The following is a 26,704-nucleotide window of genomic DNA, read 5'->3' as shown; positions in this document are numbered from 1 at the left end:
AGAGAGAAAATGAGCACACTTTTGTCCTCTGCGACAATGCTGATGCTGTCAGCTTATGAGAGGCCCTGATGTGCCACAAGGGATGGTCGATGTTGTCCCGTTTCATTTTAAGAACACGACCTGTGTGTGTATGTGTATGTGTGTGTACTGTGTATTTATATTTGTAAGGTTTAGGTTCAGAAAGTCCAAGATTATAAATCCATTTTTTAGGTATTCACAAGTAGTTATGGTTGGGATTTTTTTATTTAGCTTAATGCTTGTGTATGCATGTGTGTATATATTTGTGGGATTCTATTTATTATCAACATAATGAGGAAATATTTATATTGAATTCTACTGTTATTTGTCCTATTGTTTGCCCTACAATATTAGGCTGATATTAAACCAAGATTTTGGTGTTGATGGAATATTGCAAAAAGTTAACATGGATTTGAAAGACACGTTGACGTGTTCAATGTTAAAGCACCTTTGGAGGAACCAGCACATAAATTATTAATCTAGGTTTTGAAAGTGGCCGACTGAAATAATCCCTGCCCCTCCCTTCAGGTGTCACTGTCCAGAACCACTCCTCTGAAACACAGGAACACGCCTGCCTGATTGCTGCCGGACGACGAGTCCGCGCGATAGGGAGCATTTGGAAGAGGAGGTCAGTGCATCACTGTCGTCATCGCCAATGGTATCCAACTCCCTCATGTCTCATTCACATGGCAGAAAACAATAGGTAGCAGGCAAAGCTTAAAACACCAACACGGTCAACAATACTCCTGTCTGCCAAAGAAACAGCTGCAATACCTATCTAATGCTACATCCCAATTTTTCTTTTTTCTCTCACCATCAATGACACTTGGATGAATACATTTTTTTGTGTTGGAATCATGACATACTATATTATACATTGTTTTGCATGTTGCAGCCTCCACGATGAGAGCATTGTTGGCTCGGAACCAAGCACATCAACTGGTCAAAAAGGACAGACCCAGGGTCGAGGGCGATGAAGAGGAGGTCGTGCGAAAGGGAGGGCAGAGGATGGGGAGGTCGGAATGCAACGGGCCAAGGAGCAGATGTTCTCACACGTTCTATTTCCCCCCAAGGAGGATGTAAACAATAATACAATGTAGGTTTGACTTATTTCATGTTCTGTAATCTTTCTCGGTTGTTTGAATCAAACCTTTTCACCTAATACATACACAACCAACATAAACAACAGCTATTTTATATAACCATATTTGTATTATGTCTGGTCGAAACCAATGTAGACTGACCTAAGATAAATACCACAAAACAACACAGCACAGCAAAGCACACAATGGCAACACACAGATGGGTTTTGTACAAGGTAAGTGTGACCATGGCTACAAAGTCTGCTACAGCTTACACCTTCAACATAGCTTATGTTAGCGTTGGGCTGATGCGTGAGGCTAGTTACACTGGCCACGTAGTTCAAGAAAAGATCAAATCCCCCCCAAAATGAAACAAACCAAACAATTAACTATCCAACAGAAATAAACCAGCCATGTTGTCTCTTTTCAGGCCATTCACCTCCCTCAGCTGTTCCTGTTGTAGAAAGGCCACAAATTATTCATGTTTACATCCACCTATTTTTTACAGGCATTTTGAAGTATATAGTATCTTTGAAGTAGCGATTAATTCCTTGCGAAAAAAGTTAATAAGCTGTGCCTTTTGCGAAAAATGCAAGATGGAAACAACTTTGCAAAAATTCATTGTGACGTAGGGAACATTCAACGCACATGACTGATCAGCTGTTTCCGCTGTCGGGAGACTTTCTTTGACCTATGGTTGAGTAAGACCCTTCGTCTTATCATCCTTGCTGGTGCATCAGAGTGGCATTTCTCTGTCTTCGTCTCCGGACAGCGTCACACATTGCCAATACTTACTGAATTGAAAGTAGGCTACTATGATGAGTTGCTCAGTTGAAAGTAACTCCTGCAGACCTCTCTCCATAATTGCTTTCTCCGTTGCCAAGCATCCAGGGCAACTGTTGTTTGGTTTTCGGTTTGCAACCTCTATACTTAAACAGCGCGCAGTGTTGTAGGTTAATTTAGGAACAGGAAATTTCCGCTGCACTTTTTGCGCCATCATTATTAGCTTGCTAGCTTTAGCCCCAGGTGTGAACAGGTAGTCATATAGGTAGGTAGATAGGTAGTAGTCATTTTAAAAGCACAGTCATGAAAAAGGTTTAAGTTGGAGTAAACGTGAGCGTTTAAATCCCCTCAATCCTGCGTTTGCTGAAGCCACAAGAGAAACATCTGCCAGTTCAAATAAGCATTAGCAGTTCATGCACTGGAAATTTCTCCATGTGTATGCATGCTTCCAAATTCTACACCCCCACTTCCCCAACATAAACTTAAATTGACCTCATGTTCAACCAACATCCATAATCTTGTCTGCAGCTCTGCTTGCACTGTAGATACGATACTGTGTTAAATGCAAGGCACCCTGGGGTGCACTGGCCACAGGTTCTCCCTTACATACTGGCGGTGGGCCGAGGTTCCCCTGGGCCCTGTGAAGATGCTAGCTGACTTGACATTCATGCTTGAGCCACGTCTGCTCCACGCCGGTCTGAATTAGTGCTTCACTGCTGGGCTGAAACTGCCGGCAATCTCCCCTACCTCGGGGGAGGCGAGAGTAGAGGTCAATATGCTCAAATGATTTTCCACTTTTGCAGAGAGTGAGCAGTCGTAGCTTTAGGATATTCAGTGACACGGAGGATTGTTTACTGGCATGATTTTCTCAATGTGTCCCCTGCACCTCAAACACTGAGATGTGGATTTTCATCAGTGCTGTAGTGATGACTGATGGTTGAGGAAATAGGAAGCAGCGTCCTCAGCAGTGAACAGATGCTGACCAGCAGATCACCATGAAGAGGCCTCTGAAGCTTTGGACTCGCATTGGGATGTACTGCATGTTGCGTAAACAGTCCTGTGTGTGTGTGTGTGTGTGTGTGTGTGTGTGTGTGTGTGTGTGTGTGTAGTCCAAAAGAGATTGTGAAGGCTTTCCCACTGTAGTGTCAACCTCCCAGAGAGAGGATCAAGTGCTAAGCTTGGGACTCAGGGACTCTGTGTGCCTGGTGTGTGTGTGTGTGTGTGTGTGCACGCGCGTGTGTGTTTGTGTGTATGTCCAACAGCCCACACTTGTGGTTTTAGGGATTGAGGAAGCGATATATCCTTTCATCTGTTATGTGGATGACCACAAACCTGACCAGAGTCAGCCCTCCAAGACTACATGCACACACTCAAAGGATGGATCAGTGCACGTGCGTGTGTGTGTGTGTGTGTGTGTGTGTGGGTGTGTGTGTGTGTGTTTGTGCGTGCGTTTGGATGTTCAAAGGTGCATCAGAGAGCAGGGCTCTTCCCCAGAGGGGGAGGTGCAGAGTTGAAAGGTCAAACACACATGTGGGGGGTCAGTGAGCAGCCTGGCAAGCGGAACAGAAACCTTATACACACAGAAACACATGGGCCAGTTAATGTGTGTGTGTGTGTGTGTGAGAGAGAGAGAGAGAAAGAGAGAGAGAGAGACAGAGAGGAAGAAAGAGAGGGGGAGCATGTTCTATATTTTTGTCCTCTACACTTTCAGAAAATATCCTAGAATGTCCTTAAACCCCTTACATTTAAGTGTACAGGATTCAAGGATGAAGTATTTATACAGTTTGGTACACTCACCGAGCACTTGAAATGGAACACCCCCGTGCACTTGCATCAAAAGCATGAATCCTTTCCCCAACCTGCCTGGTGTCAGCACTTCAGGTTGGTGTTGGTGGTGTAATGGTGTGAGTAATGATTTCCTGGCCCAGATTGTGCCCCTTATTACGAGTCAATCATCAACTTGAATGCCCCTGTCTATCTCAGTATTGTTGCTGACCATGTGCATCCCTTTATGGCCACAATTCTTCTAATGGCTACTCTTAACATGGGTATCTTCAAGATCATTTAGATTCTTCATCTTGAGAAGGTGTGGGTTTGTGTGTGTGTGTGTGTGTGTGTGTGTGAGAGAGAGAGGTTGGGGATTATATTTACTCTGAATTTCCTTATTTCCTTCAATCTAACGGCCTCTACTGTCACCTTGGGCTGTAGTCAATCAAATAAAATCTTGGTCAACTGAAATTGAACCCACTCTTATGTATCGATTGGTTGCGGGGAAAAAAAAATATCTGTGTTATCTCTAGATTAACTAAATGGACTAAAAGTGCACTGAGAGCACTCTTCGTGGTGGCTTGACTAGCCAAAAGGAATTATAGATAAACTAAAATAAAAGTTCAAATTCAAAGCCCCAAGAGTTAAAAAAACACCGTTGACGGGGCATCCTTACGGAGACATGTTAGCCGGACGTTTATCGACGATGTGACATGTTGGTTGTTGAGATATGATGTATAAAACAGTTCAAAGTCATAAACTTTAACGAGATGCAGCCACATCGATGACTTTCCATGGTGGCAATTAGATTGGAACCATCTCCGAGATAATGTTCAGTGAACGTCTGCGTTAGGTAAAGCAGCTTGTGGATGTCTCCGACCAATGAGTTTGATTGGACGAGAGCATATTGACCAACCAAATGACCAATTGACAGCCCTTCTCCCTTCTTCACACTTCTTTTTTACTGTCATGTTTCTTCTCCTCATCTTTCAGCTTTTACAAACAATCTATTCATCAAAACACTTGGTTTTAGTCTACTAAACTCAGGAACCATGCCATGTCTCCCGGCAACAGACAAAGCCATGGACATACGGTCTCTTAGTCGGTAGTTTCGGAGTGTTTGTCTATCCCCAACACACGCATCAGAGCTGAGTGCCTCTCTCCCCAGCCACAGTATTCTTACTTGGTGTCTTTCAAACCTTCTCCCCTCTGGTGCTCTGAAAACTGCAGTATGCGACAAAAAGGTTTGGCATTAGGGAGATCTCTCTCGTGTGAATCTGGGTTACTGACCCTGTACCAGGCTGAGACGGGTGAAGTAGGCACAGAAGGATGCAAACAAGCAGACTTGGAAAAAAAAAATATGTCTCCGAAACACACGGTAGGGTTAAGCATTTCATCTAATAAACCTCTCAGGTCTCTTCATATCTTTTTTTTTTTTTCAATATATATAACACGGCAAGCTCACACGGTCAACCTTCGCTGCAGCGACAGAAGCATGACTTTCATTTGCACTCGCACTGACAATATGGGATGTACACTCGGTCAGGACGTATTACACTATGGTTAATAGTGTTGTAGTGGGAGGTGGTGCATGTCAGGGGGGCCGAGCTACCAGACGACGCAGGGAGAAATGTGTTAAAAGCCAAACCGTGTTTGTCATTGTGTTTTCACAGCTACGCTCTAAACTACAACAGGAGTTGATGTTACAGCCAAGACAAGAGGACAACTCAGATTTGGTGCTTCGTGGTAACATCTCATCTCCTGCTCTCTCTCTCTGCTTCCGATTCTTTGTTTTGCAGGTTGGTGCAGAGATTTGCAACCTCAAGGGCTGCGATCTGGCGCATTTGACCTCAGCCGGAACCAACAAGCTGCCGGCATGGGTATATGAGGGACCATATGCAGACACACACACACACACACACACACACACACACACACACACACACACACACACACAAACACACAGCAAGAGTGTGCACATCACCCTCTGCTAAGAAGTTTCACTCATCTCTCATCTCTCTGTCCTCATTCTCTCACCTGTCCATGTCATTCTTCACTACTTTACTTTCGCATTAACCATCAGTTAGTCTCTTACACAGACACACGCACACACACACGCCTCCACATCAGCCATCAGTTTGTCCGACAGACACATAAATGTACATCTTCACTTTCACGCACAGACCAACCCCTTCACATCACACGTCAACTAGCCCAGAAATCACACACACTTGCCCACACACACACACACACACACACACACACACACACAATGCATCACACATCAGTTATATATTTTAGTCTGAAGGAGAAAGGGGTTTGTTGGCAGCGGGGGAGGGGGGGGGGGGGGGGTTGACAGGGGAGAAGAGGAAGTACACAGGAAGTACATTAGTTATCACTCCCATGTCTTCTCCACCTTTTCACGTCTTATCACCACCCGACGTCTAAGACCCCAGCCAAGCTGCTACTTCTTCTTATCCCACCCCTTTCCCTTTTCTCTCTCTGTCTCTCTCTTTCACACACACACACACACACTGACACACACACACACGCCTCTGAAAATGACTTCCGCGCTCCACTTTCGTGTCGGGCCCTGGGATCTAGATGACACTTGGCAAGCCACAGAAGCCGCAAGACAACTGGATGAAATATTTAAATGAAAGACGGCAGGGGTAGAAGAGGTGAAGAAAGGAAGAAAGGGGGACAAGAGGGGGAGACATGAATACAGGACAGAGGACAGGGGAAGGAGAGAGTGACGATATTCAGATGGCGAGCAGAATGTGACGGATTTTTGGCAGAGAGAGGGCTGCGCGACGAGAAGTGCAGACGAATTGGCTTTCACCTTGGAAGAAGCCTGAAGAGATATATTCCAATGTAGTATGAGATCACATCGCTTTATTTTGGAATCATCAGCGAGTCTCAGTATGTATCAAAGCACATTCAGCAGTGTGCCAGTTAAGCTGCATAGAGGAGGACAATAAATCTAACATACAACCAGATGAAATGTAATTTAGTTACAGTGATTTTGAAACTTTAGAAAAAGGTTCTATCTGACTTTTTTCTCAACAAGACTAAAAGACTTAAGACTAAAGTCTAGCTAGCCCTTAAAGGGGCAGTAAGCAATTTTTTGACTGCACTGATCAGGGCTCTAACCTGCAGCCTTGCGTATGGAAGACGGACGCGGTAACCACAAGGCCAAAACCTATAAGTCATAGCGTCTGTCGCTAGCGCCTCTCCAAAGGCTGAGCCGGAAAAATGGCGCACAGAACAGACAGCTAGGAAATATTCGCAGAATTTTATAAAAGTGTATTGGATCCAAATCGGTTATTACCCCTTTAAGGCCGACTGTATGTAACGATGGATGTACAAAAATTAAGTCAAAATATTGTTGGCGTGGGCGCGGCCATCTTGCACTGGTGATGTCATTTGTATGCAGAGTCCACGCAGTAGTGATAGGGGGAGTAGGGACACAGATACAGCTACCTAGCTATTCAGGAGTCAATCACCCACTTTTAATTTTCATAGCATTAAATATCTAATAAAAAACGAATTCATCAGAACATGAGACCATGAACGTACATCAGTGTGAAAATAACAGAAAGCAGTTTTGGGTGAAATGTTTTTAACGTGTAATTTGACTTTGTCATTCTATCTGTTAACATGGAGGAGGCGGAGTTTGTGACATATAAGGCAGCCAGCCACCAGGGGGCGATCAAGATTTTTGGCTTAGTTTTTGGAGAGCTGTCACGCCGTCTATCTTCATATACAGTCCTCTGGCTATACTAAATGCTTATGGACAACATGCTTAATGACAAAGCTAACATGCTGAAGTTTAGCTGGTGTAATGCAAACTACATTCATAATCCTGATACATGCTAGCATATACACTTGATAGTATAAACTTGCTCAATGGCACTGCACAGAAAGTATCTCTGAGGCTGATGGGATGTAATGGATTTTGCAGATATTTGGTGATGAGAGGAAAAACATGGCCCGATGATGGTGATACATGAAAAGTCATCCCATCTCATCCTAAAGGGCACATAAATGTCTACACCAATCTTACAGTCGATCCATCTAATATCTGTCGACATGTTTCACTCAAAGCCACAAATGTCAACCTCAAAGGAGCTCCCGAGGAAAAGTTAGCAGATCAATAATATCTGTAGGAGTCATCATTTTGGAATCATGAATGTCAAAAAATTTTGCATCACCCATCCAGTAGATGTTGAGAGGATTTAACGCAATGACCTAAAGACTCTGGTGGAAGTAGATAAAAAACAAAGGGAACATTTGAATTCACACTCTGATCTAAAGACATATGGTACAAATTTCCATAGGTATCTTAGATATTTGATTTTCTCTTTTTAAAACATGTTGTAACATGGCTTGAAAATCTAACAAATAAACCAACAAACAAACATCATAAGAATCGTATTATTGTCCAGACATGTCATTAAACTCCAAGTATGGCCCCCTTAGGGTGGTGCTAATTCAAAATCAGTAGCATTTAACCTTGTGGGACCATGAGTGTCTTACAAAATTTCATGGCAATCCACACAATAGTTGTTAGAATATAGAATGATGGATCAACAAACAGAGGCATCCCACTAGCATGACTAAAATGATGTGAGAGTTCTGATAAGTCATTAACATTTTGTATATGTTTATGTTAAAATTTTATTCGACAATATTCTGAAAGGACAAAAAGGGTCTATCTCCAAATCCTATATTATATGTCTTGGTTTTATAAGGTTCCAACAGCAAAGCCAATTCATGCACTTTTCCTTTTTACCATGATGCCACACTGCAATGTGACTGAGATTAAAATAGCTTTAGATGATACAATGGACTTTCTAAAACTAATAATTTTATTGAAAACATTTTGAATGGCACTGATACGAATTTAAACTAAGTTGAGCAAAATTTTTCAGTTATGTTCTAACTAGATGGAAGGCACATTAGATTATTTTAAAACTCAAGCTAATGTTAATTAGCACGTGTTGATGTTTGTATTAGTAGCTCAACGTATTACTGAGTTAAGGCCAAACTTTTATTTTTGAAATAAGCGTAGTTTTTTGTTTTTTTTGTTAAATAATTGCCGAGCTCTGCAGTGCTTCTCACAGAGTGAATATTTTAAAAAATACTGTGAAAAGAGATGGGACCAAAAGAAAATCAAAACAAAGAACAGCCGACAAGGGGAAGTATCAGTGGAGAATTGTTTTGAATTATATTGTCATCTATTTATTAAAAAACTGAAGCTGCGTCTGTATCATAATGGTATTTGTTTTCATTAATAATTACATTATGTATAAAAGTAACAGTAATAATAGTAATTCTTTTTTCTTTTTTTTTTCAAATCACTGCTGTCTGTACTGCCTCAGCAGTGAGGCTTAATAATCCAAACAGAGCGTGAGTTATTCCAGGATGCTCTGGCTGTAAAACATTTTCTCTAACAGCCCTTTGAAAAATAGGTAAAGATTTGTTGATTGAGGCAGCCTTTAGTGGGCCTTTTGCTCCGATGACTACAACAATTACATGATTTTTCTTCCCCATCTGAGATGTGAAAATTCGCAGCTTGATCGTTGTATTTTCTATATATGCTTTATTTAATTTCCTATGCAGGGCAAACAGATGAACACACACTTTTAGGGGTGCCTATACTGTACGTGTGCGGTTTATTCAAATGCCCACACTTAAGGTCTGTGTAAGGTCTCTTTAGTTGTGTTCTTAATCAGTCGCGTGTGTGTGTGTTTGTGTGTTCGCGCAAGGCTGCTGGTTGTGCAAATGCTTCTGTCACACACAATGTGTGTGCAGGCCTTTATGCATATTCTGTATCCACGTAATTGTAGTGTACTGTCCAATTGCAACATGAGTGCATGGGTTTGTGTTTGCAGTATAATTTATGCGTCTTTACGCTGCGTTTCTGACTTGTGTGGTTCCCAAGCAAAGAACAGTGGTGATGACATAGCTTGGACAGCAGGCCTGTCAGTCACAGAGTGAAGCAGTTCTGACTAGAAACGTCAATGTGAAGAGAAAAAAAAGTGAAAGTATAAAAAGTTTACTGTGTCGTGTAGTGTTGTTTCAGTGGTGTAAGTAAAAAAAACAAAAAAAAAACAACTGCTCACATTCTTGTTGACACCATAAATCACAGATTAATGATGATTATGACATCAATTAATTTTAAAAAGAGAATACAGAAGAGAAAATAAAATGTATATACAAAGCATATAATGGCATCATAGAAAAGTAGGGCTTGGTAAGTCAAGAGAAAGAGAAAGAGAGAGAGAGAGAAGAGTCAGTATGTACTGTATGTGTTTTACATTCACACCCTTTCATGGTTATTGTAGCAAAAAAAAAAGAAAAGAGAGAGAGCGATGGGGAGAAAAAAATTGATTATTCATTATTCTCCAGAACTGATTATGCATGCAGTAATGAAAATGCTAACGTATTGCCATCCAGTAGTTCCGAGTAAAGTATTACTTCAAATAAACATTCTGTTTCCCAGTGCCGGGCTTTGTGAATAAATGGAACGGCGGAGGAACAGAGGGGCTGATTGGGTGCAGATGTGAGCTCCAGTCTGGGTTTGGTTAGGGTCCCGCTGCCAGGAATATTCGCTCCAATTCAATAAATAGAGCTGTTAGGAGCGAGGCATTTCCTTGTCACCATGTCAAGGTTTCAGAGCGGATGTTTCACACTGGGTGTTTTCACTCTGTCTATACTGTATCTAATGCAGCGCCTGCAGTGTGCACCCAGCTCGGCATGACACACTGTAACCTGAGAATGCTGCCATTGAAAAGCTGCAGACGCAGAGTAAACGATGAGTTTGAACTTGACTTCAGATTGGATGTGTTTCAGTATTTTGTGAGGGTTTTTTTTGGACATGTAAGTCAGTATGGGGTTCACAAATGTTGCTCCTGTTCAAATAAATAAAAAAAGAAAATGTGTTTGAGGGAAATTCAACTATTCCTGTATAAATGATATTTTAATTTCAGCTACATTAGATACATTTCAGGATTTATTTTTTTTTGCCCCAAAAGCCTATACCTTGACATGTATATCAATTCATTGTAATTTGGTGCTACGAGGTCTTTCCAAAGTATTAATGGATGCAATTTAAAGACCTGCATATGTCTCCAACTATACAGTTATGATTCACGTTTGGCTTGAAACTAAGAGCGATGTATCCTCTCTAAAAAAACAAAACAAGAGACGAGCAATGTCAACCCAGTAGACCCAGTTTTGTAAGTGAAAAATAGATGGAAATGAGCAAATAAAGTGTGCACGTAAAATTAAACTGTGGTGAAGTATTTAAAGGTGACTTCATCAGCCTCATATCACTTCACGTGCACTTTCAGCACGCCCATGTCCTCATCTCCTTTGCTGCTCCACGGCCCCCCCCGCCCTTCTCCCGCTCACTAATCTGCCTCTGCTTTTTCCCTCTCCTCTCCTTTCCCCGCTTTTTTTCCTCCCCCTCTCTTCTCTCTCCTCCCCTGTGCCCATCTGTGAGGTGATCAAATCGTCGTATGGAGAAATCCTGGTGATCCAAGAGGGCCGGCCGGAAAGGTCACGGAGAGAGTCCGTAAAATGGATGAAGCCTAATGATTAGCTCAACCTTTACCTAATCAATAATCATTTATCCAACAATATCACCGGCAGCCATAGCCCCATTTGCCATTAACCTCGGTGGTGGGGAGAGAGGCAGTATTGTTTCCTCTGGCAGCTTTATGGCACTCAGATGAGTGGTAGAGCCCAGGACGAAAGCTTAAGGTTGGATCTTGATGGCTCCGATCCTATTAAGGGACTGTAGGTATTTTAGCGTATAGCCGTGTCATATAATTACCTTTCTGAATGATTGACTGTGACACTGGCCATAGTGTTGAAATGGTAGAATAGGACAGCCTTTTTTATTGAAGCATAAAATGACAAAGAGGCGTCCTTCGTTCATGTTAATAATTAAGAGCTGGACTGTTGAAATGATGTTAAAAAATAATACATTCCAAGAAGTGAGATTTGCTACGTGTCAAACCAAACTTTTTTTCCCAGAATGTGTATTTTGTTCCCGTGATGCAGTTTTAAGAGAGAAATGGATGTTGATGTTAAATGTATCTTTTTATTGCTTTTTTTAAAAAAAAGAAAGAAAAGAATTGTAACATATTTTGCGACGTGTGTAATATCTCTTCACACACCTGCACACACACACACACACACACACACACACACACACACACACACACACACACACAGCAGCAGCAGCAGGAGCAGCGGCAGCAGTGGCTGTCTCCTCTGTGTCTCTCCATGATGCCATCTTCATCATAACCTCTCCGTCTTTATTGCTTTTAATGACTCCCCCTCTCCTTTCATTAATTCTTTATCGATTCCCCCTGACGTTGCCTGAATTATTTTCCAATTACGGCAAATAAAAGAAAAGGAGAATCTATTGCAAATACGTGCCTGCATGGCTGTGTGCGGTTATGCACCTTCCACCAACATTTAATTAACCGCACACGTACAGTAGAAACCTGCACGCATCTACGGGTGCTTTATTTTCGAGCCATCGCTCCTATTCGGTGCAAGGACTTTTGGAAATTCATACCATTTATTTATTTAATTCCCCGCGTTCAAACACACACACACACACACACACACACACGCAGACGAGGCGGAAGGTGACAGCAGAGAAAGAGTGGTAAAGGTCAAAGGAAGCTAATGGCTCCAGCTATCTTACATGGAATAAGTGCAGACACTTTGGACAGGTTTGTGTGTGTGTCAGAGAGGAGCGCGGCCCGGACGTGAGTGGAAAACAACACAATACTCTGCATGTGCACACTTCCACAGAGAAGTGTGGATCCACACAGTTCCCACTGACACACACACACACACACACACACACACACAGATACATATTAAGTGTTTCTGCGGCAACAGAAACTACAGAATCTTTTTAATATGCTGTTTTGAGAGTGTGACTGATGCTGGATAGATTCAGTTGCGGAGTTGGCCTCAAAGGTCCATCAGATGGCTCTAGTTAATACCCACAGGTCATTAATTACAACAATTATTCACCCTCATATCGCGGACACATATCGACTCTTGTTTTTTACGCCCCGGCCCCGGGTCTTGTGATGATACACCCTAAAGGCTCAGTGGGAAAATAAAGCAAGTGCATTAAGCATGCGCGTGTTTTTGTGAGTGTATTGGGGATGGAAATAGATTTTTACCTGCACGGGGACCTTGAATTGTTTATTTCATACTGTACGGCGCGCCGGGCCCCTCTGTTGCCCAATTAGATCATATTACTCTGAGGCAGAGTCAGAGAAAGTGATGGTTAATGATGTAAAACATGATTCAGACGAGCCTGATACAAATGCACAATGCACAAATGTGCACACGAAGGTTCTTTGCTATCAGTCACATTACTCCCATGACTTAGAAATGAGCAGCGAGGGGAAATTAAATTAACTTCCATTATGTGCTTACCTGAGAAGTGTTTTGTTGCACTGTTGCCGCCTCAGTTTTAGCAAATGAAAGCCATATGTTATCTGCTTTGTGTACGTGTCGGGGTGCATGTAGGACGGCGGCAGACCTGTATTATCTGACCTCTCGCTCCAAAGTGCCTGGATATGCTTGTGTTTCGAGCATGTCTGCGGCTGTGCATGCCTGCCTCTGCGAGTGTGCGTTTTCAATGTTTCCCTGAGCGCGTAGCCTTATACAGTACGTGCATACGTGTGTGTGTGTGTGTGTGTGTGTGTGTGCGTGTACTGACCTCTCCCGCCCTCTCTGTTCCATCCCTCCTTTGAGAGTGTGTGTGATATACAGAGCTCTAATTGTCAGGTCTGGCCCCGACATTCCTCGCCTCAACCAGCCTACCAACACTGTGTCACTTTAACAACCGCAAATTATCACCGCGATGGAGATCTCGGCTTCACAGTGGCTCTATGAGAATATAGATACATTTCCTCCCATAAATTACCCCCTCCAACCACACACACACACACACACACACACACACACACACACACACTCACTACCTGTCCACAACGCCCCCCCCCCACCCCCTCCTCCTCCGCCTCCTCCTCCCTCACATTTGCTGCTCTTTGACTGACGTTTTTACCACAACATTATTGCGTCTGCCTCAAGATGGGAGAGTCGTCACTGCGCCAAATGTCGCTAAAGTATCTGCCTAAAAGGAGCTGAGATTAATCTTGGCCCTCTGTGTCATTTGACCAGGTTTATTGATTCTCGCAGACCTGAGCGGGTTTCCCATAAAGCCGGCGGCCGCAGTGACTGCAGACAGGGGAAGAAACAGGGAAGAGAGAGGACAATAATACAGTACGTATACATGTCTGGTGGCTAGAGATTGTTTCTCCTATTAGCATCTGTTCTTACTTAATTTTTGCTCAGGCTACAGACTGCTTCATCTTTCACAAATGCATCAGATCTTTTTTTAAATATTGTTCTGCTGGAGTGTATTCAGAGAGGATGTGTTTCATGCATTAATACCTTTTCCTGGCTGTGAACATTGTTAACAAAAATAAAATTTAAGAAACATCAAAAAGCAGAAGGCTATCTTTTCCCCCCCCCCTCCCAAAAGTATTCTTCATCACTCTGAACCAACAAGCAAGAAAATAACAACTGGTATCCTAATACCTCCCAACAAAACACTGTATTTACAGAATGTACAAATGATGAACAAAGTCATTATCAAACTGGGGGCCATTAGATCCCAGTCTGCCATGTGGTTCATTTTTATATCAGCCCTAAACAAAAATAATTCCAACCACCCAATCGGATGCAGCCTAAGTACTTCAGCATGGCCTTCGCGAAGCGAAGCAGTCATCCTCTCCAGCAGACGGGATGCCACGTAAGTGTTTCAGTCTGTCTTTATAGAAGTCCGGGCCAGCTCCGCTACAGGCTCAGCCAGGACCGGGGGTTCAGCTTAATGAAAGGCAGATTGAAAAAGGCTCTTGATTGATTTCCTACATCTTGATTTGATATCCTGAATTAATTACTTGAACTTGAATAATATATAAAGGAAGAATAAATGTAGAACACTCAGGGGGAACTAGGAGAGGGCTTCAGTGTCGCTGCTGTGACTGTTGTACTGATAGTGGAGGAGCAGTGTGTGTACACATGCGTGTGCGTCACGTACGTGGTGGTACAGACAGCTGTGGTACATGTGTATTTTGCAGTATAGTTTTTGCCTGTGTGTGTGTATGTGTGTGTGTGTGGCAGGGAAAGAAAATGAAGGTTTATATAGTTGACTCCTTACTCAGTTTTATCAATTCACCTCCATATTGTTTGTATATCTGTCGAAATACTATCTATCTACGCTCCATGACAAAAAAAAGTAATCGGTTATGAAAATGCAAAACCTGGGTGTAAATTATTATTTTATATATAGTGTTATGGTGTGGAGTAATGACAATGACAATGTGAACACAGTGGACAAATACAGTGCTGTAAAGCCAGCAAGGCAATCATGTTTTAGATAATGACAATTAAGGCAAATAAAAGATTGGTTAAAGTTGCACTAATTCATATTTATAAATTAACATATGACATTATATGACAGCATTGACATAGGGTTTGTCACAAGTCTATATTATTATAGACTTGTGACAAATTAAAGGAAAAGACAGACGTTGGTCCACCACGTACTGCCAGATTCTTCAAGTCCTGTGTCGTGGTGATCATGGTGGAGAGCCCCAAATCTCCCAAAGGTCTCTAAATGGGTGGAGATTTGGTGACTGCATTATGATTCATATCATTTTCATACTCGTGGTGCTCCTTAGGGATGGGGGCACTGTCATCCTATGTTCTTTTTCTACTGTGTCAAACCCACAGAGAATAATCACCCAGCTCAGTAGTTCCTCTCACCTTCAGTCCCCCCACAAAACCCTTTTGTGTCTTCCGGTTTGTTGTATTGATCTTGTGGCCCCCGAACTCACTTTATATTTTCCTTAAGAGTTGGAAGAGAGCATAAAGGAGCGTAAATATTGGACTTAGCATTAGTCTGATGATCAGGTTATTGTTTGCAAATGTGTTTGTCATAATTCATTTATATTGGTGTTGATGAGTCACCATAGTGTTTACAGATCTGACCGCATCCAACGGCCCTCAGCAAATCAGCTGACGTACAGAGACAAGGGAGGAAATGTGTAAGTGTCACCTTAGTTGTGAGTGACATTGTTCACATTATTCTGAAATTTTATGCATAAATAATACATGATTCGCAGTTATTTGAAAAATTATCAAGATTGATGAAGAAAAGAAATGTTAGTTGCTGCAGTAAATCAAATCAAGTAAACCAATCAGACCTACCTTTAATTATATGTGTGTGTCTGTGTGTGAGTGTGTGTGTGTGTGTGTGAGAGAGAGAGAGAGTATGAGAGAAGGAGAGAGAGAGACTAGACACTTCTCTTATTGATAAAACAGGAAATCTAGTTTCCCCCCACCAATACAATATTCTAAACTACAGTATCATCCACATATAGCTCATTCCCAAGAACAGGTGCCAGGGGCCCAGCTCATTCTGCTGTGGCATCAGAGGAAACATTAAACACTCCTCCTGCTCATCTTCTCCTCTCAGCCAGGAGAAGAAAGATGAAGGCAAGATGAGAGATACTGAGGGAGGGAGGGAGGGAGGGAGGGAGGCAGACTATCAGCCGGGTTCAATTGGACGGCTATATGCTGCCTTCCCACACTGCCACCTATTTTGTTCTCGCTCTTTCGCTGCTGACACCCAGATTATCATAAAAGAAGACGACTGCCATGTAGGTGCTGATTTACCGGGCGCTTGAACCGATCAATCTCCAAAGTTAAGATTAACAGTAAAGGCTTCGAGCTTTTCTCTGCCCTCTCACTGCCTCATTCCCGCCCCCTCTGACTCTTACTCCTCGTTCTGTTGTCTCAATTTCCCTCCCTCGCCTTCCTTTCTCCCCTTTACTGTATATTTTAATCTAAGTGAGAAACAAACGGGGAGGCCTTTAAATTTAATAGCTTCTAGAAAACTCTGACAAGTATTCATTGTTGTTCTACTTTTCCCTTTCAACCTCCCTGCTGGAGGTCTCCGTTCTTGACAACTTTATATATGACGCCCTGCTCTCAAGATGCCACTGATGCCTTTAGATGAGCTACTCTGCGATCTTGCAAAACAACCCCTCCTGACAGATCTCTCTTATTGACACACGCTGTAAGAGGGATCAGCCTGTGCGCCCAAGGCCTCACTCATCCCGCCGTGTTAAAAGCACAAAAAGACGAACTAAACCTTAGCATAATTACTCACTGGATATTTTAGAAAATAATTGTTAAAAACTTATGATAAATACTTCCACCTGCTTCATGGCAAGGATCAGCAATGTCATAAAGAACAAGGTGCAGCTTTTAATCATCAGGACAAATACACCATTAACTTTTGAATTCATTTCCTGAATCGGCATCAGCAGTGGTAAACTCTCCCTCATTACAGAAGCAGATGCTTTAAAAGCCAGACTGGATGGGATCAAAGGCCAGCGCGGCAGAGAGCGACTGGCTCCCTCGCTCGCCGCTTTAGCTCATTTTCATTACCATCCACTGACTAAAACATCTATCGCATCATGCATTAACAGTTTAAAAGCTCCTCTTTTCTCCCGCCTCTTGAACACCTTTTCTATATTAGAGGATGTCATCATGGACAAAGCCTGGCAGAAAGGCTCGCATCAAGTCAGTCAAATCATCGGCACTAATGGTGAAAGCTCTGGGAGAGGGTTTGATGGGAGGAAAAAAGGGGGAGGCACACACACAGAAGGCGAAACACAATTGTTAACAATTTTCCTCTAGCAGCCTTAGGGTCAGGCTATTCATGAGTGTATACAATACACAGTGTGGATGCGCATGTGTGCTGGGCAAGGCCAGAGAGGCGAGGTGGCCAATGGTAATGTATTTTCCTCCAAACAAGAAAGATTGCTGAATCCCTGCCTCCTGGAGTAGAGGCGTGGAAGGGGGGGGGCTGCGTAGTGATGCAGGGGGTTCAGGTATATGGATGGCCTAAGGAGGTTTACATCATTCATATAGTGCGGCCGCTATATATGTGCCCTGACGCCGAATTGATCTTGCAAAAGAAGCAGGGTGGCAGAGCGACCACTTCATTAGTCTCCCTGAGCTACAAATCACCTGCTAGCACTGTGGCACTCAGAGGTACTGGTGCTACCCACACTACATTAGTAGACTAAAGTGACCAGCCATTCACAAAGCCATTATGAGTGACTTATGTGGCCATGCAAAAATATTCTCAATGCATACTGTACGTTACGGTGGGTAGCAGTCAACAGTCCGACGATAAATGTGCTAGCTCTAAGTGCTAGCTCTAAGCGGCATAATCCACAGAGTAAAAAGCTCTGCAGCTGGAGAAAAGGGTAAAAAGTGAAGAACAATACATGGAAGATCATATTCAAACTACAAGTGCTATGGAGTAGATGATTTAATGAGATTTTGGAGTGTACCACTGCATTGGTTTGCATATTAAGGAGGGAAAAGAGTAAAGCATCAAGCAGCACAAGTGCCTTTTGCTTTAATCTGCTTTTTTTATCAAATTACGGCACAAATGGCTCGATTCCGCCACTGAAATGTGGTGTAAGTGATCATTCAGGTCGCTCTCTTGCTCTCTTTTTCTCACACACGCACACACACACACACACACACACCCCCACAAATCAAAGTCCTGCAGCAAGTACTCCTGCCAGTGACATTACCATAAAATATAACTGAAGTACAGTGTAACAGTAGTCAGAATCATGTGACTGTCGAAATGTTTTATGTCAACATTCATGCGGGATTTCCCTTGAATGACTGTAATTACTTTGTTCTAGCTAAAGACTTACTGAGATCAGTAACATCTCTGTTCAGAAATTCAGGGAACATCATCTTTAATCCAAAAGACCAGTGGTGGACCAACCATTCAAGAGGAGAAATAACATCCACGTGTGTCTCTTCATCATTTACTGTACACGATGGACAATTTCATTTCATTCACGTGATTATTAAGAACATACCTGAAGGCAGACACTGCACAAGCACCTCCCTTCACTTTTCACAGCCACCACATTCAACTTGCGCAAATTGAACGCTCTGTAGAGCAGCATCCAAGCTCCCCTGACCTGCCTTCATTCCTAACAGCCAGAACGAACAGCAGGGACAAACATTCCGAGGTGATGATTTGAGCAACTAGTAGCAACTGAACCGTACTGAAGATACATATAGAAAATGTTTAGACGAAAACAAGGCCAAGGGGTCAAAGCTGTCTAATTGAAGCCATTATAACACAATTGCAGCACTGGGTGGTTTAAAAATGGCTGAAATGCATTCAATCCTAGTCTATCCCATAAACGTGTTACATCTTCATCATATGCAAATAAAAGGGAGATTCACAGAAGTCGTCAATGTTGATACAACTACATGTATGAAGCTGGAAAATGCTGAATGGCCTAGAGCAGACGGATATGAGTGGCCAAGCCTACGATGGAACAACCAACAATGAGTTATATGTATTGTGGTATGGACACTACTATTATTATTATATCCAATGCTATATGGTACTTCTTTATTTTGGTACTCACAGTATGAGTAATCATTGTTACAGAAATGTTATTTCTGTATTTTATATTTAAGGCATTCTGCCTTGGTGAAATGGCAGCGTTTTGTGGAGTTGAAGAAGCTGTTAGATACCCTAATGGGCTTCCAGAATGAGAGCACTGAAGGCCTCTCAAGAGTATTCTGAAAACTGTTATGAAGCCCCTTGATGCCATCTTTGAAAACGATTCACCTAACCTGGCCCAAGGGGTTGCTAAATTTCAAATCTATTCCCCATCCTTTAAATGACCACCCCAGCAATCCAAGTCACTGCTCTAGAATCTGATTTTCCGCAGGAAGAAAGCTTGGACCACTGCACTTCTGACAATAGATTAGGTGATGTTGAATTTGGATTGACATTGGGCTGATGATCTGCTTCACACATTGCAAACAATGAGGTCTGCGGAGGAGTTAGAGGAATAACTTGGAGGTGCATCTGAGAAACAGAGAGCCTCAGCATTCCACTACCTACTGTTCTGCCTGGTTTGGAGAGAAAACAGAGAGTGCCAGTGTGTTTCCAACACCGTCCAACAGAGTCTCAAGTGACTGATCAGTTTGAGTCTGTGCAGGCATACTTTAGGGCTAGTGTGTAGTACACATCTCTCGATACTATGTCTAAAGAGCTTTGGAAGTGCCACTGCCATCATTTGGTCGCTTCAGTCTTTAAAGCTGCATGCAAGCTTTGTAAACTGTCCTGATTATCTGTGATTTTTACAAGGAAGGTCATCCACTCCAGCTTTCAGTCAAAAAATACATCCAAGAAATACCAGCCATAGTCTTACCAACACGTGTGAAGATGATAAATATGGGTCACCGCAAGTCCTGTCAACAGCTTCAGTACAGATATAATTTCCAAAATTGAAGTATTTTTAAAAATGAATGGCACCCTGACCTTCTCCAGCTTGCCATGGAGCAAGACATCCAAATAGTGAGGTCATCTGAATCTTCTGAAACAAGGCGCAGAGGAGGATGGTCCTGCAAAGCAGGAGAATGATCAAGCCCCCATCAAAGAACAAAGAACACACTTAGTTAACTGTTGCAACTAAACAACATGCATACTTTGTAGTATATAGATTTGTTGATTTCTTTTTTTTTTTAGATTCAAGCAACAGCCTGTAATTTTGTGTAACGATTGTGCATGCTTTAGTAATCTAAAGAAAACTGAAAACAATTATAAATGTGGCTTGTTTTCTTTGCCTTAGCCTGTCACTGTGATACAAGTGGATGTCAGTGGAGATTCTCATTTATTCAGGTCAATGTAATCCAGTGTTAAACCAGGAGCAACTGGACTTGGTTGTAGTTTCTTTGTCTCAAGAAGTCTCAGGCATCCTCCTCTGTTGAGAGGTGGTTTCTCTATTTTAACATCGATGGCTCCCTTCACTCCTCTTTCAAACCATCGATCTTCCCATCAACTCCATGGACAGAAACATCAAGTTCACCAGGGAGGATGTCAGAAAAAACAGTTTGCCTTTTTTTTGTTCACATTGAAGAAGACAGGCTCCCTTGGAGTATACAGGAAACCCACTCACACAGACCAGTACCTGCTCTTTGACTCACGCCATCCACTGTAACACAGACTGGGAGTTGTCAGAACTCTGCAACATAGAGCTGATAATGTGCCCAAGGCCAGGAGAAGGAGCACATGCACCTGAAGGAGGAACTGGACCGTTGTGAAAACTGCAACTAGATCCAGGAAACACACCAGTTCCGTGGATGGTGAAGAGAAAAAGAACAGGCGCAACAACATACTCATCCCATATGTGTCTGGAGTATCTGAAAAACTCAGAAGGATCATCAGCAAGCATCATATTAACACATGAAGACAAAGACTGGTTCACCCCAAAGACTGCACACCACAAACACAGAAAAACAACTTAGTATATGCAGGGGAGCCGGCTCCTCAAGGCAGGATTCAGCTGTCTATCTACATTTAAAGGACAAGGGACACTCCTCTTGTAGACACAGATGTACATATTGTGGACAGGGAAGATAGATGGTTTGAAAGAGGAGTGAAGGAAGCCATATATTGTCTCTGTTTGAGTTGAAGAGAGCTGTTGAGTATTGAACATCTCCATGGGTTTATCGGGACTGAAATAAATAGACTTTATTCTTTAATAATTATGGGGGGGGGGGCTGGCTTTTTGCTTGAGCACCTACTCCCTAAATGTCTGTGTATGGCCCTGTCGACACTTCTCCACTGAGTTAGTCAAATACTCCACTCACTCTGCGGAAGGTTTGGCAGGTGACAAGGGTGGTGGACTGGATACACGCGCCTTCAATCACGAAAACAGACTGCAGTTCAGTAAGCGTACCTTGGTCACCCATACACGTAGACAAATAAACAACCCGACGCTATTGTTTTAGAATAGCAGTTACAGAGGACTCATGCATATACATGTTTTGCTGCAAGCTGACTGAAAACAAGCACTTAAGCTTTCATGGGGGAAAATCATTACCTTGATTAGCTAATGAAGGTCACAGGTGCTGCATTAGTATAAATGATGGTGAAAAAATGTATCAGAAACCTTTTAAACTGTCTTGACAGAAGCCTTATCCATTTGGTATTTTAAGGACGTTGCGACACTAATACGGTAATGCCCAGTGGTGCAGAAGATAAAACAGGTAAAATTACTAACATAATTACGTGATATAAGATGAGAACTGGCGAGCAACTTATTTACACACTGCAATTTTACACAACTATTGTTTATGCCACTATCAGGTAACAAAAATAAGATATTTAACCGCGCTCAAATGATGAACACAGTTTTATGTATTTATGCATTTATTCTCTTGGTTTTTATGCATAGTCAATGGCTCCACGCCGCGTGATTTACATCCAATGAAAATGTTTAATGCGATTGCAGAATGTGTGGAGATTGGGATAGGGAATGGGAAATGTATAGTGCTTCCATCTTTTATGCAAGAGACTGGAGTTGGCCTCCTATCACTTGGTTCCATTTAAAGTTTGCTTCTTGTCTCTCTTTATAGATCATAACCAGAGTCTTGTTAAAGCCTTAACCAAGTGTTTCAGTTGCTCAAGCTTTACCATAACCTAACCAGTTTGCTTTCCATTACCACATCCTTCCCTTTACCTTGATACTGTATTCAAGGGGTTTTGCAGAATGATCAATGTTCAGGTATATGTGCACATTAATATGTATATATGTGATGGCACTGTAGCGTATATATACAGCCTTCTTATTGTAGTCTGCCATGACGATAACTGTATTTGTCCGTGTTTACATTTAGAACCATCTCCCAATATAAATACACATAATGTGTTTCACTTGAGCATTTTCATTTAAAAAAATAAGGATTTTGAATTTTGAAAGTAAAATTGTAGAGTTGCAAATGAGTCTGTTCAACATCACAGTGCTTGCCGAACACAGGCCTGTTACGACTCTGGAGTACATTACCACACCGCATAATAAGTCCAATATCCTTTTCATACTGGCAGGCTCAGAGTAATGATGCCATGCAGTGAGAGGGAAGATGGAGCACTCACTAAGGACTTGGTCTGCGATCTCAGAGGAGGCAACTTCACAGAGGCAGGGCAGCGCGAAACAAAGTGCGAAGGCCTTCCATGTACACAAATCTTGTCAATGGTAATTGATCGCTGCTGGTCACCAGCACAGGACCCGGGACGAAATCAAGTGGCTTCTCCATAAAACAATGTCAAATATTGATGATATTTCTCTTCCCTGCCTCTAGAATGAATAGCCTCCTCCTCCCTGTAGTTTTGATGAATGTTTGTTATTGCCTTCCCCCTCGTGTTGTCTTTCTGTTGTCATTTTCACCAGCTGCTTACCAGGATGGAGGAGTGGTATTTTCTGTATTCATTTATATTTCACTGCTTCAGAACAACCGACCAGTTCAGATATAGTATAATTTTTGACCTTTCAGGTTAATTTGACATCAAATTAAAATGTTTGTTTTTCAATGATAAATCTCTGCGTGTTTCAAGGGTAAAACCACGTTTTGAATAATTGACTGCCATGTTCTTGGTCCTGCCCGTGCATTTGAAAGAATATCCCTTTTTGTTATGACAATCATATCCCTCAAACAAGATACAAACTCAGTTTTGCCACCACAGACTTGAAAAAATATACAAAGGGAATTCAGTGCCTCCCTGGCTCCTCTCTGGGTCCTTTTTCCCTGTTTCATCTGCCAACATCGCTCTCCCTCTTTAAAAACAAAGGGGGAAAAAAAAAATCCCCGTTCTTATTGTCTGTTTAAACTTGCATGCTCCCGCACACACACACACACACACACACACACACACACACACGTGCACAGCCTTCCACGCGCTACTCCCTCAACTGTCAGTGCGAGAGGTCTAAAAGCTTGTCTGGTCCACAGTTTCACATCAGAAAGGGTTTGCGTGTTTGTCAGTTCTGGGTCTCCGGCGAATGGAACCAGAGCGAAAGAGACAGAGAGACAGAGGGGGGAAAACAACATATGGAGTTTATGATGAGTGTTGGAGGGGACAGTACATGTTTTCTGTGATGATGTGCGGGTGTGGATTTTTGGAAGACACACACACACACACACACACACAAACAGACTATGACAGTCCCTGTCTGACTTGAGTGCGGCCTAACAAATCCATCAGCAGATAGGCATCAATTATTCATTCCACTTGGTTTGGAAAAGTGTGTACCTGTGTGCACATGTGCACTCATTTGGGGGTGGAGGGGATGTGGTGGCGGCTTCATGCTGGTCAAACAAGTCCCTCAAGGTCGGGCCCATTTGGGAAGTGGTGCGGGGCTAAACGTCCGACAGTGGCGATACAAGCGGAGCACTGGTCCAAGGGGAATTTGGATTTCAGAATCGATTTGCACTGAACACTGCAGAGGCGAGATGAATGGGGGGTTACTAGGTTTCAAAGGTGGCGGCCCATACTGTACTAATCCTACACCAAGGGAGGATATGAAATACTTCTATTTTCGGGAGTGTGTATAAATCTTTCCACCGGTTGCTTTTTCACTATAACCTAAATGAGTAACACTAAATAGATTACATAATGAGCACTTTTTGCTGCATTACCGTTATTAGGGGACTGCAGTCCTCCAACTCATACGACAATGTCGTTTTTGAAACAGCGCATTATGAAGTATGTGGTCGTGTTTAAATACCGCAGACCGCTAGCGGTAGTTATGTACCAACCGCTAGAGGTCAGTGCTGGAGCTGGTAAGATCGTCAAGCTCGTCTATGGATTTCTTTATATTCTGTAAAGTAAAAGTGCTATTTTTCTGCTATGTCACCCTAACCCTAACCATCGCCCTAACGTTTACGAGCGCATCAACCATGCGTTTAAGCCCACAAAGCTCTGAGGTCGACGCTGGTCGATTTTTACCACATAGGACAGAGTTCGTCGAAAGAGTTGGAGGACTTGTTGCTAATAGATGTGGTGCCATGAAAGGGTACATTTTTTAGGTCTGTTAAATCATTTTGGGATTTTTCGGAAATATATTTTTTATTTTTTAGGATTAAGGGCAAATATAATGGGCAAATTATGAAATAATAGGGTAAATATAATATTCAATCAAAAGCAAGTGCTATGTAATTCATGTTTAATGCAATACATTTTTTTTTTGTTCAATCAAAATATAATTGTCCTCTTTTGTACAGGGCCACTACTGCTTTTACTGCATTTATAAGTGTCGGCTTTAGTTGCACAACATATAATAAACACAATATTGATTGTGACAAGTATAATATACTCTGATCATCATTACAATGCACTTACAACGGACTTTCATAATAACTTGCGAGCTTTATGTGTAGTGTAACCTTTATGTACTAAATATAACAGGCATAAGACTCGGTATCTGTCAGGAGCCACAAGACTATTTTACTCATTGTTCACAAGTTGGACTTTCGCACATGAATGCCAAAACACACACGCACACACACACACACACACACACACACACACACACACACGAGACACATGTTGCTAGGACACAAGCACTAAGAGTGGTAGCAAGCTGTCTGGTTTGTGCAGTGTGCTTGTGTGTGTGTGTGTGTGTGTGTGTGTGTAAGTGTTTAAGTACATGTATTTATTCGTGTGTATGTGTGTGTGTGTGTGTGTGTGTGTGTGTGTGTGTGCGTGTTAGAGTGATAACCCGCCAAAGAGACTCGAAAGAGTCAGCTAATGGACTCCAACCGCGGAGCGCTTGTCACACAAACATTTCTGCCGTCACAGCAGTTTATCACACATATCACAATGAGACCCCCCCCCCCCCACACACACACACACACGCACGCACTCACACAGATGCACACAGTGTCCCAAAGCACCCATTTGTCCCAGCTTGCAGAGAGTGGATGGGAGGGGAGCCGAGCTGAGAACAAAGGAGAAGAGACAGTCAGAGAGAGCAGTCGTGTTTTCGCCGTTGTTTCAGCAAATCTGATGTGACAAAGTCAAAAAAAAAAAAAAGAGGGTTTCTTGGCACCACACTGCTCCTGACTGAACACATACTTGACCGCGTGTGGATGTGGGCATACACATGGACTGTTTGACAGAAATTATTCATTAATGATGTATCACAATGTGATTTTAATTGTGATACGAAGCATCTGAGTCTGTTCATTTAAATTTTTGCTGCATCCAAATAAGAATCAACAGCAGCCATCAGAAATTTATATTATTTGAACCTGAACATGTGTTTGTGTGTTTGTTTCTATTCAAAGCCGAATAAATTTAATTTACATGATTGATTATGTTTGGTTTTTTTTTCAAACGCTCAGGAAAAAGATGGTTTGGGCTTTTATTGCACTGCAAAATCTGATATTTTGTTTGTCAACCTTTCACTGATACATTCAGTATTTGTGACCTGCCTTGTAAATTTACTACATAATCATTACTTAAAAAATCATGTTCTCCAGATACAATTACAGTTCCTACAATATGTGCATAAATTTAATGTCTAGGACAACTGTGTTCCTACACCTGAGAACTGGCTTCAATTAAAGACCCTTTTTGTTGTTGTTGTTGTCGTTGTTGTTGTTTCTTTTTTAACAGGCATTTGAACCAACTGTGATTTCAAGTCTAAGAGGACATTGTTGAAATGTGATGTGAACTGGGTCTCCTGGATCGCTCGACAAATTCGTGAATCCTGGTCATGTCAGTGAAATTCAAGCACAATCAACACAGTGTAACTGTACCTGCCTGGTTCCATGTCAACACGCTATCTTGCTGTTTCAACTTTTAAACACTTAAACCCCAAAAAACTACAAAAAAAACACATTGATTTCAATGAAATGAGGACATATCAGAAGCCCAGATGCAGGATCTTGACCAGCACCATCAGACGTACACAAGATAGACTGCATCAAGTGTTTGAAACAAATCTGAGGAATCTGCACACTCTCCACTAATTTGCTCTCATATCTCAGTTTTCCATATTTTCTTACTTTAGTCCCCCTCCTCTGTCTCT

General features: G+C 42.3%; 1 long non-coding RNA gene across 5 annotated transcripts in view; it reads left to right on the top strand.

Moving 5' to 3' along the window:
* LOC118302369 overlaps nucleotides 1-26,239 on the top strand; it is a 37,588-nt gene extending 11,349 nt beyond the window's left edge. The window contains exons 3-7 of one of the 5 annotated variants that reach the window (XR_004790523.2): nucleotides 547-646; nucleotides 914-1,114; nucleotides 5,450-5,530; nucleotides 13,881-13,982; nucleotides 22,720-26,239. This is a non-coding gene — a long non-coding RNA (uncharacterized LOC118302369). Of the gene's footprint in view, nucleotides 1-546; nucleotides 677-913; nucleotides 1,115-5,449; nucleotides 11,808-13,880; nucleotides 16,218-22,719 lie in introns of those variants that run through there. The other 4 variants (XR_004790522.2, XR_004790525.2, XR_004790521.2 and 1 more) reach the window with 4 other exon arrangements.
* The last annotated feature ends 465 nt before the right edge of the window (nucleotides 26,240-26,704 follow it).

This window comes from Scophthalmus maximus, chromosome 4, assembly GCF_022379125.1.
Source record: "Scophthalmus maximus strain ysfricsl-2021 chromosome 4, ASM2237912v1, whole genome shotgun sequence".
Classification (NCBI taxonomy): Eukaryota; Metazoa; Chordata; class Actinopteri; order Pleuronectiformes; family Scophthalmidae; genus Scophthalmus; species Scophthalmus maximus.
Note: the sequence above shows the minus strand (reverse complement) of the source record. Positions and strands in the feature narration are given on the sequence as shown.